We start from the raw sequence: 9,199 nt of genomic DNA on the forward strand, positions 1-9,199 counted from the left end.
CCTTGACCTTGAAATATTCTGATTCGTAACAAATACTGAGCTCACCTGTCAACTGATCCATATCCATGACAACTCAGCTCCATCCACTGATGACCATGTGATATGGTTGAAAGCTCTAGAAAAAACTAAAAGCGAATCTTAAATTGGGATTGCTTTGTTAAAACAAAAGAAAAACTTTCAGGGGAAAAGGAAATGTTTGACATTTTGGGAAGTACACTCATTTGTTTTCTTGCACAGTTAGATGAGAAAGATTCACACACTAAATATGAAGCTACAACCAGCAGTTGGTTAGTTTAGCTTAGCAGGGAAACAGCTCGTCTGACTCTGCCCAAAGGTAACAAAATTTGCCTGCCAGCACCTCTAAAGCTGACCAATTACCATATTATATCTAATTGTTTTAAAACAAAATGTTGACTCCAAGAAGCCACTGCTCCTGGACAAGAAATAGATAACAAAAACGTCTTGTTTTTACAAAAGCTCTTTCCAGTCTTTGTGCTAAGCTAAGCTAACTAGATACAGCTTCATATTTATCCTACAGATATGAGCGTCATATCAATCTCCCCCTCAAGAAAGCTGAATATAAGCGTGATTCTCAAAATGTCAAACAATTCTTTTAATTACATTTGAAAATTAGTGAATGATATTTGCAATACAACTAGCACTAGCCTTCTGCTAATTACTAGTGCATGTCAGTTGTTTAGTAGCCTTAATCTGTTCTGTTTTTTTAAATGTGAAATATGTGATGTGAAAGTGGTGAGGATGTTTTTTGATCATCTGCTTGTGTTTTGTCTACTTGTTTGTGTTTTCTCAAGTTGCTGTGAGATGAGAGCTTTTGGCCTTTGTACACCATATTTTTGAGCTGATGAATAAATATATTAATTAATATCCTGCCCACTATCATTGCACTGTCAGCCTGCACATGCAACATTACCCCCAGAGACCCCTCACCGCTCACCATGCATTATTTGTTCACCAACCAGCCCCCTTAAACAGATGAGATGTATGTTCCTGTGAACCCGCCAGGAGCCGCCACCGCTCACTGCTGCAGTGAGGAGGGAAAATAATGACATGTCATCTGATAATGGGTGCATTGCTGACGAACTAGCCCTTTTAATGGATTTATAATTAATGCTTGTGTGTTGGCCGATGCCACTGATGGCTGCAGAGAGGCTGGATAATGTTCTGGAACTACAAAGTCATTTTAGATCAGTGTGGATCAAGCCGAGGCCACAGAATCAGAGATAAGAGGTGCATTTTTATTCCATGAGAGGTGCTGGGCTGGCAGCTGCAGCCCAAAGAGCTTTCTCTCTCTCCTCTTCCCCCACTCAGTCAGGGCATTAGAGTCCAATGACTCTTCAGGCTACTCAATACTTATCACTTTAAGGACTGAGGGGCATTATTGTTCAGGTTTTTGAGGTCAGTGATTCATATCTGGACAACACAGTCATATAATTAGTCTGTCCAGCAAGGTGAAATTTTTCATTCACTAAACTTCTTAATCCAAATTTGTTGCAAGCAGAGTCAGATAAAGGGAGTTTGTATATTGAGGAATGAGGCTGTGTTCTGGGCTTTCCCCCTTAAAGGTCCAGTGTGTAAGATTTAGTGGCATCTACTGGAGTGGACTTGGCAGAAAAGGAATATAATATTCATAAGTATGTTTTAATTAGTGTATAATCCCATGAAAATAAGAATCATTGTGTTTTCATTACCTTAGAATGAGCCCTTTATATCTACATAGGGAGTGGGTCCTCAACCACCATATTTCTACAGTAGCCCAGAGCAGACAAACCAAACACTGGCTCTTTCATGTTTTTTGCAAGAATGAATGGAGGGGTATTCAGCTGGTTATGATCTGCAACCTCACTGCTAGATGCCACTAAATCCCACACACTGGTCCTTTAAAAGAATATTTTTTATTGAGTGGAGATGAAAGGCACAGGCAATGAAAGAGAAGCTTTTTGTGGCCATCTGGTGACTATTGATTGATTAAGTGACAATAACGCTGGTTTGTTTGATCTTAACACCTTATTTCATGTTCCTCTAAATATGTTATGTATTTAATGTGGTAAAGACCAGATGAAATTTGTTGGAGTGGTGAAAAAAAAATGCTGAAGAGCTAAATAGAATGGCGGAAGATTTGTGTAGGTGGTTATGGATTGACATGCGTTTGACCCAGAAATCCTACTTCTTCATCTCACAGTTCCGGGGTTGTGAGTGAAAAAAAAAGTGATTTATCACATTGCGGCACTATGTCCACCAAGAAATAACCTGCATTTCCTTGGCCCGAGTTTCTGTTCAGACCAGAAAGTGGCACAGCAATATTTATCCATGCGGCTTCACGAAACAGCTGGAACACTTTCAGTTAATAAATTATGTCAAGTCAATTTATTTATAAAGCACAGTTAAAAACAACAAATGTTGACCAAAGCACTTGACAGAGACATTTGAGCACAATTAAAAATTTAAAATGAAAATAAATAGTTAATAAGTATGACAGACGTGTCAAGTTAAGACAGTTATTTCAAGGAAACATACAGCATTTGTACAGTATCATCCACTCCAGTCTGATGACTGACTACAAACTATGTTGCATTTCTTTTGTGGAGCAGGTTATACTCTGGACTGGGCTGCGTTTCTGTACCTTCATGTGTTAGTAGTCAATGGCACAAATTTGCATGTCAGAGTTCCCAAAAGCTCCATTCAGATTTACGAACACTCTGCAAACACACTGACTGCAACAATTCCACTTAAATTCATTAATTTCCATCCAAAATGTCAATGTAATTAATGCTGGTATGACTGGAGCCCTACATTTCCCTACCAACTCCATGGAAATCTGTTATGTAGGTTTTTAGATTTCTTGCTAACTTACAGACAAGTAGGCGCTCCATGGTGGGTGTAATAATTAACTTGAATGAAATTAGTAATTAGGGGGGGAAACATGTTTTTCATACATCATTGAAATCAACCACTTGACACAGAATTTCCCATCAAAGGCCTAACAGATGATTTTAGGAAAAATCTGGGACTTGAATGGCCGTCATGGGGAGATCAGGCTTGAACAGGCACACCCCCTTACTAATGGAAAGCAAATGATAAGCTGATATGATTATTTTTGATTAAATTCCTAGCTTTGTGGTTTGATAATTTAATTTTCACGTTTACTTGATCAGTGAGGCTGAAGGCATAAACAACCGCAGATGTGGTATATTAATGTTTGTTATAACTTCTTGCTATTTTTTAACATTGTATTGATTTATTTACCTGCAGTTTGAAAGGGAGTTTGATCAAAACTCCTCCAAATGTCAAACATTAAAACATACTATGTGCTGACACACACGAGGTATGTTGTTGCATGTGTCATGTGCTATATCATACAAATTTGTATGTGCATGTGCGTTATTTCTGTCACTTTTAGACTTCTTCCAGTCACATGCACACACTTTTTGTCTTGCACACAGGCCCTATCTGTGCCCCTGAATCTCAAACATCTCCCGCTTTTTCACATAAACTTATTTTCAGAGCTTTCGGATGCTGTGCCCGCCTTTGATGCACAACAGCAAGTTCACCCTCTTTATGACTGAAAGAGCGACAGATGTGCAAATGTTTCCCTCTCTCATCCGTCTACAGCACATCAGACTGGAATGAGGAGTGCCAGTGTAGATGCCGGTCAGTGAAACTCAGTAAGACACATTCACAGCCTTTTATCCTGTGTTGTTGAAACAATAATATCAGTAGAGACCATCAACCCCCCCTTGCCTGAACATCTGAGAGAATATGTGTACTTCATCTACATGACTTGCCACATTTCAGCATATGAGATAGAAAGTTGCATCACTTAGCTTCTTCAAAACAGCTCAAAGGCTTCTTCATCACTTGACTGGCAAGAAGACGGTGCCACGGAGTACAGCAGTGACACAAGGCTGGAATATGGGATTTTTTAGAAGTGATGGAATGTGTTCTTGATGATCAATGCTACGGGTGGAGGGAGGAGAGAGCCTAAATCTATCATTTACCATGCCCACATTTTCCCATCCAGTTGGAGGGTTTGAAGAGGCAACCTTTAGTCTCAGTGCAGCCTCTTTCACCTTTAGGCAGCCGTCAGTCATCTACAGCATGTTTTCTATTCATGGTATCGCAATCCAACATGATACATTCAAGATGCTCCCAATGGAGATCCTTTCTAGGATGCACACTCCTTCCTAGATCAAAAAGACTACAGCAACCATTTGGCCCTACAGCGAGCACAGAAAAACACTTTTATTTCAACTTCTCCCTCATGATGAACAAAGGACAAAAAACAATCGGGGCATAATTCCAAATCCAAAAATGTTTTCACAGAGCAATTATGCTTTTTATATCTGTAATTTTTATATTAATTATTTGAACTTCTATTTGAACAGTCCACAATTTTCTGTGCACTTTTATTCTTTTTAGAATCATAATAAATAATGTGTCTCTAACCTTCAAATGAAGGATGACAACACTTCTGACTAAACACTGGATGTTTTTTGCTTTATTCCTTAAAAAACCTTTCATACCAGCGTATTCTGATTCACAGGAGAATAAATGGGGCAGAAGGGTTGACAGAATATAGACTGCTACTTTTTAATTACTGACTCTTCAGTTCCCGACAGCTCTACAGAGCGTTTTGGTGTCTTTCAGGTCATTATTTTGGTTTTTATGGCCCCCAACTTTACTGTTTTGGTTCACTCTCATCACTCACATTGGTGTTACCTTAAGGCAGCTGTTTTCAGCAAAAAGGCTCTGATAAACTACCTTCCCAGCACCAAATGGTAGACAGACATAGTTAGCGACTAGCTGCTGACCATAGTGAAGCATTTAGCAGCTAAAGAGTTTGCCTGATGGACACAAACGTTACTCCAAATGAATGCTCATGTTGGTCTGTAGCTGTTGGATTAGTAAGTAGGAAACTCTGTCTTATATGTTCATTACATCAACTTTGTAAGATGACAATATGTCAATGTTGTATTTAAAGTGGCCAAAACTCAATTAATACAGATTAATAGGTCTTTTTCACAGCAGACATTTTGATTACATTACTAATAACAATAACAATGGTCCTGTTCTATTCAGGTGTCCCAGTAAGTCATCACAGTGTGACAGTGAATCAGCATGCACAATAACACGACCCTGAAACCGAAGCAACTAAATGGAAATCAGCCACCATTAATTTTATCATTTACATCTGTGCTTTTCCTACTGTGACATATCAAAATGTTTTCTGTGAAATTCAATTCAATTCATTTAAAATGTTTTTTGTCAGTTCGTGTTGGAGGGTTGTAAAGTTCTTACAGAAAAATTCCACCTTGGCCCCTGATGCCCCCTGAATTTAAACTTTGAGGAGGTTGTCTTTGATAAAAAAAAAAAAATATGTTTTTAGAAACTTCAGAAAGCATTGAAATTCGAAATACTGTTTTGTCTGTTTTGTGGCAACTCCGATTATATGCAGTATAATAGCGCCATACTGTAATTCCTTCAACTAATTTCAGCCACTGTATAACACATCTTAAATTCCCCCTGGCATATAATAATAGGTCTTGTATCATAAAAACTCAATTAATCATTTTCTGATTGATGGAAAATATCTTCAGTCTAATAAATCTCTGCATAAACAAAGCTGCAGCTACACATATGACCTTTAAGGAACTCAAAAACCCAAAACAGAAAAAATATGTTCTTATTGTTTAAGGATATGAATGAACTTGGTCAAATCCTGATTGACCACAGCAGGAAGAAAGACAATAATCCCACATTTATCTATTTTATAGAACAAGGTCATTGTACTTAGTACTAATTATTTTTAAGCATTTACTATCTTACACATACTGTATATCTACAGCACCCTCACATTGTTTCTACCTTCCTCTACTGTATATTACAACCCTTTTATAATGTCTTTCTAATGAAACATCATACCTCAGTAAGACCTACTTTAAAGGTGCTCAAAGCATAAACCTACTGTACCTACTGCTGATTCTAAATTAGTTTATTTATGATCAGTCTCTCCTTGTTATCTACCCACACTAGAAGAATCTTAAACAGGCATGTTTGATAAAAGATGTGAAACTCTGGAAAACTACGTAGCCGCATAGATTTATTCATCCTGTCTTCAAAAGAAAACTGAAAATTCAGCTGGCAAAAACGACCTATAGCTACGTTTGAGTGATGGATGCCATCTAGTGGCCGTAGTAATTATGACCTGGAGAAGTGACGCAGTTCAGATGACGTCAATGTAAGATGACAAATTTACATAATCAGAGGTGACGGGTTGGATGGACGGCTAGATAGATAGATGCGCGACTTAGCTTCAGGAGACCACTGTTCACTTCCCGTCTCCAACCACGAGTCTGGACAATCAATTATGATTGTCATAGTGTTTACTGTTGCCATGGTGATGAAGGTTGCCTAACTTTAAGGATGTAGTAACTTTAACCCACACTACATTTCAAGTGATTGTTTTTAAACCAAACCATGATCTTGCCTCTAGTGTTCTCCCTTGTGTTTTCCATGTTTCCCCTTTTTCTTGTGTTGTCCCCTGTTTGTCTCCCCGTGTGAGTGTGTGTGTGAGTGGCAGGCATGGCTCCTCCTTCCTCTGGCTTATCCCTGATGTGCAGCATCTGCTCTAATCAGCACACCTGCCATCCATCATCTCATCAGCCAGTCAGTATATCTTCCCCGGATCACCAGCCACTCTTCGCCACATCCTTCAGTCAGCTACAGCAGTAGTCACACGCTCTTGGCTGCTCAGTCTTTGTGCAATGCTGAGTTATTTCCTCATGTTCAATACTTTGTGTACTAACGTAAATTCTCCTCTGCTCTCATCACCACCTAGTTACCTCTGCCTGTCCGCCGATCAGCCTGCTGCCCACACCACTCGCCATGCTAACTCCCTCTGACTGAACTCAGTATACTCCTGTTGGACCGACGCCATTCCCCTACCTGCTCACCTGCCTCATCCCCTGTATTACAATAAATCCCTTTCTACATATACTATTGAACTGTCTCCTGGTTTGCATTTGGGTCAGCTCACACAACAGATCACAACAGATCTTCCCCTTACCCCAAGTGGTTTTTGTGCCTAAACCTAACGAGACCTTAACCACAGTGTCGTCACAACATAAAACATAATCATTTTTTGACAGTGATTTGTAATGGTTTTGGAAAGCACTGATAGAGGCAGCATATAGGTATATGGTTGTTTAATAATGAGTATGTGTTGGATTTATTACAGTGTTGTTGAAAGCTTAAGTAGATCTCTCGATTGCTTTACTTTGTGTAAGAGTGTGGTCAAAAGCTGACACGCTTTTAGTATAGCCTTCAGTCTGGGGTGAAAAGTTAATTGTTAAATCAGTCTGATTGAGTCAAACAGCCCTGCAAACGTTATTGACTGCATGCAAAACGTGTCTTGTTTATCAGTTGTCAGAAAGTCCAACCTGAAAAAAAGACATTGCATTCTGATTCAGGTTCAAAGTGGATCTATCGATTGCACTCCCTTCTTCTGTCGGTGAGTGATATAGCTGCATTTTGAAGATCTCTGCAATTGATCTATTCCTCCTTTAGATAGCAAACATCTGAATTACTTATTCATTACTCAAGTACTTGACTGACACACACACAGTTTGAAATACTGACTAATTCACTTTGCCAAAAAAAATCTATTGGGCACAAACCAACATTTTCAGGATGAGTGGTCTCTGCAAGTCTTTTGAATTGAATAGAATGAATATTTGAGGGTGAATGAAAAAATTGTGTTTTTCCTGCCTGTTAATTAGTTCTTATAACATGAATGTGGGAAAGGAAGTGTGTCCTCTATCAAACCCAAAGTTAATCCCCTTGAATATTAGGAGGGAGGTACCTCAACAGGCCCCTCATGGGCTCGCATGAATACCAAATATGGACTTTTCTGAAGTGGAGAAGAATGCTTCACCTATCTAATTTCCTGTTTTTTTGCGATAGCAGTTCTCTCCATTGAAAGTAAATCACGTCACATGGTGAGCCCCCCCCCCCCCCCCTTCTCTCCACACACACAGACAAAGAAACAAAAAGAAAAGAAAGAAACTGGCTGGTGATGCACAAGTCATCAATTCATAAGTCAGCTCTGACGTGCATCTGTCCTGTATTGGCTCAGTTGGCCCAGACTTGCACACAGACTCTGAGTTACAATTGCTAAACCACCCAGTGAGTTGTTCTTTTACCCTTGACTTAAAACAGAGAAGATTGTGTCCTGAAGACAAATGAGGCTGACTGCTGGCACAGAATGAAAGGTATCGTTTAATCTTGGAATCGGATACAATCTAAGTGGGTTAATTAGGGTACACCACCACTCCTTCCACCACAGGGAAGATGTTGTGTTGATACATCTCAACAAGGGCACGATCTGCGATGCATGGTTATGAGCATGATTTACATAGATCTTTTTCAAGTTCGAAATATGATCTGAAAAATAGGAGTGGAGGAATCAACAGCAATTTAGTGGCCCGAGATTTTAAATGCCATTCACTTGCGAACATCTCACACAGTCAGGAACAACTTGTCAGAATGTGCTTTGATGGAAGCTGTAATATAAATAATGAAAGACTAAAGACTTGGATGCAGAATCCAACTCAACATAACTGCTTCAGCTGCCTGGACAGACAGTGGAACGTTTACAATGTTTTATATGTAGTTTATCTCACTATTTCACTCTATGTATTTTGGTAATTTATTATACCCCTATTGGGCTATACATGTATTTTGCTATTGAACTGGTACATGAGTACTTCCCATTAAACACACAGTGGCTGCAAAATGCTTTGAGCTAAACAAACACTAAGCTAAACGATAAGCTCACAATGACAATGATAATGTGATGTTTAGAAGATAATGTTTTCCATATTCCGTAACTTAGTTTAGCATGTTAGTATGCTAACATTTGCTAATCAGCACTAAACACAAAGTACAACCGGGGCTGATGGGAATGTCATTAGTTTTGCAGATATTTGGTCCAAAGCAATGTCTGCACCAAATTTAATGGCGATCCATCCAATAATTGTCAAGACATTTTGTCAAAACTACAATGCCATCCTCTTGGTGGCACCAAAGTCATTAGAATTCATACTGTGGGCACCATGAATGTGTATACAGAATTTCATGACCATCCATCTAATAGTATATTAGTATAGTGATATTTCAATCT

The 9,199-nt window shown here is 39.0% G+C and overlaps 1 long non-coding RNA gene across 1 annotated transcript; it reads left to right on the forward strand.

Moving 5' to 3' along the window:
- Positions 1-260: 260 nt before the first annotated feature.
- LOC121908787 lies at positions 261-6,996 on the forward strand. The gene is made up of 3 exons (XR_006099315.1): positions 261-334; positions 3,523-6,684; positions 6,857-6,996. It is a non-coding gene; the product is annotated as an uncharacterized LOC121908787 (long non-coding RNA).
- The last annotated feature ends 2,203 nt before the right edge of the window (positions 6,997-9,199 follow it).

This window comes from Thunnus maccoyii, chromosome 12 (genome assembly GCF_910596095.1).
Source record: "Thunnus maccoyii chromosome 12, fThuMac1.1, whole genome shotgun sequence".
NCBI classification, from domain to species: domain Eukaryota; kingdom Metazoa; phylum Chordata; class Actinopteri; order Scombriformes; family Scombridae; genus Thunnus; species Thunnus maccoyii.